Below are 2,823 nucleotides of genomic sequence, written 5' to 3'. Positions count from 1 at the left end.
ACATCTCTGCTGTGGACATAAACTGCAACAGCCCCCTCCCACCATCAGGCTGCAGCTTAACTGTAGCAGGGACAATAGGGTTGATCAAGTTCCCTACTTACTAATGGGAATAAGGAGCTCCCTAGGCTTGGGTGGTAAATGCATTGTAGAGGGAACTGGCAAAGCAGCCTTGGATGCAGGGAGGTCACCCTGAAACGCCATAACACAAAGCATAGAAAATTGTGATTGGCTGGATCCTGAAACTGTACATCCTGTAAAGAAACCATTCATTCAATACCTTTGCAATTGCTTTGTTTGACTCAACCTGGGTTTTAAAAATTTGTGCCTTACATCATTTTATCTTTCTTTCATTAGATCTTCTGGGGGAGTTATTTTTTCCTTTTATTCTATTTTAATTGCTTTTCTTCACTTCAGAATTATCTCCTTCTTATTTTGTTTATATTCTCTTTTTCCTGTGTTCACAGTTTTTCTCCCTTTTCTTGTTTGATCTTCCCTGTGACTATTCTCCATGACTTATAACTTCCTTTTACTCTGCAATAGTACCCATTTCACGTTTCTCTTGCTATCATAGCCTCTTGTTTAATTTTTAAAATTTTCTTTGTTTCCACATTGCCCACATCTTCTGCTTTTAGTAATATAACTTCTAAGCTTATGGATAACTAATTAAACATTACTCATTGTGGTAGAACACAGTTTGGTGTAACTGGAGACAAATTTGTTCCATTTGGTAGATATTTAATGTAGATCAATCGTTGGTTAATATCTATTTGTCTCCGTGTTCCTGCTCTAATCACAGATCTCTTTTCTGTGGTTAAGTGTGATACTGTTTTTGGTCCTTGTGGTTCACAATAGATTGATGCTATACTTAATGTAGATTATATTACTATAGCGGAGGTGACACAGCTGTCGCTTTCAAGTGGTTTTTGTGGAATATCAATATCCAGATTGCCTTAAGATTGCTGACAATATTATTACACATCTCTGGGAAAGGTTTTAAACTCCAATCTCAGGTAAAGGGAGAAGGTTAAAAAGCATGACAGAGGCAAATATTTGGCCATGCCGAAAGGATACAACTGAAAATAAATAAACTAAGAGGTCACCATACTTGAAAGCTTTCTTCTACAATAAATCTGCAAGCCTCAACACCAAAACAAATATAAAATGTGGGAAACATGAGGAAAAAAACCCCAACAAAACGCATCCAAAAACTGCACACTCCCCAAAATTGTTTCATGCGGCTTGAAGGGGAGGAAACAAAAGCCACACAGCTAAATTATTTTTAATGATGTTAGGGAAGATAACAAAGCAGACTGATGTGACGTTTGCCTAGGTCACATGAGATATGAGCAAAAAATGTCTGGCCAAGTGATCAAAACGATTGTGATCTACACAAGACATGAACAATTACTAGGAGAGCCAAACAAAATGATGTAAAAAATGAATGTCCATGACATAAATGTTCATAACAGTCTTTTTAATATTAATTTTGATAGTAAAATTCAATCAAAGATTTGGGCAATAAAATTGACTAATATGAGGATAGAGATTCACAATGAGGAGATATGGGTACTGTGTATGAACAGTTAATAGGTGATACTTTAAAATTAGCAAGAATATATGAAATATGTATCACGTATCTTCAAGATGATGAACAGACTAATGTAAGATAAAATTAAATTAGTGAAAAAAATCATATGACAAAGCAAATGGCATAAAAATCTATATAGAGAAATAAGAACTTAAAATATTTCCAATAAGGAAAATAATTTAACAAGCAATCAATTGATTCGTAGGAAACTCAAAATAGCCATGATCAGAAAAGATTTTTTTCCATGACATATCACAATCAGAATCCCAGAATTCCAACATAGGAACAGAATTTTAAAAGTGTTTTGAGAAAATCTATGAAACATTTATAAAGCAAAACATATTAGAATTAAAACAGACTTTTCAACATAAATCTTGAAGGCCAAGAGAGTTTAAAGTGAAGTACTTCAAATCCTAAAAGAAATAATTTACAACTCAGGCTGATATGTCCTGCAAAAATGATAGACAGTGGAAACCCAGTTTCCTGTCCCACTTCAGTCTCTCTCAAACAGTAGCAATTTCTCTCTCAATAAATTCTTCTACTCTTAATCTTTACTGTTAGTTAAACATAGGTAAAAGTCTGTTTTTGTCTCCTACATTGTAACTTTCTGAATTTTTACTTCACAGATTCTAACCCTTTGTTTCATATCTTCCTGTTCTTGCTTTGTAGGACTGTAGTTTTGTCGCACCTTGTGCCAACATTACCTCATGGCTTTGCTCAATGAAATTCCTTTGGAAACTGGGACAGATGCCCAACTCACTTTCTTTTATTAAAAATTAAGTTTATTGGTACATTTTAGGTATACAGTACAGTTACATTCATAATAGGGATCTTGTACCTTTACATGACTTAGCTTGGTTCTCATTTTTCCCTATTCCCCAGTTCTCCATTCACCCCCTCCACCCTTCCTGTTTTGCAGATATTGTTTCCATATTTTTAATTGTCATATATTTTTCTTATTAATTTTCCCTTACCCTCCCACTTTCTCTACTCTTTTAGAAATTTTCTTTCTGTGCTCTTTTAGAAAAAAATATCAATTGTATATTTTCATCCTTATTTACACTTTAGATTTTCACACCATAGCAAGATTTCAGTATTTACATGTGTGTTATTAATTTCACTTAAGAGTATGACCTCAATATGCATCCACTAAGCTATAAATGTCTCTAATTTCTCATTCTTTATGTCTGAGTAGTTCTATATTTTGTATAAAAACCTCGTCTTCTTCATCCAGT

This window comes from Fukomys damarensis, unplaced genomic scaffold (assembly GCF_012274545.1).
Source record: "Fukomys damarensis isolate Sample0158 unplaced genomic scaffold, DMR_v1.0_HiC HiC_scaffold_35, whole genome shotgun sequence".
In the NCBI taxonomy this organism is placed as follows: domain Eukaryota; kingdom Metazoa; phylum Chordata; class Mammalia; order Rodentia; family Bathyergidae; genus Fukomys; species Fukomys damarensis.
Note: the sequence above shows the minus strand (reverse complement) of the source record.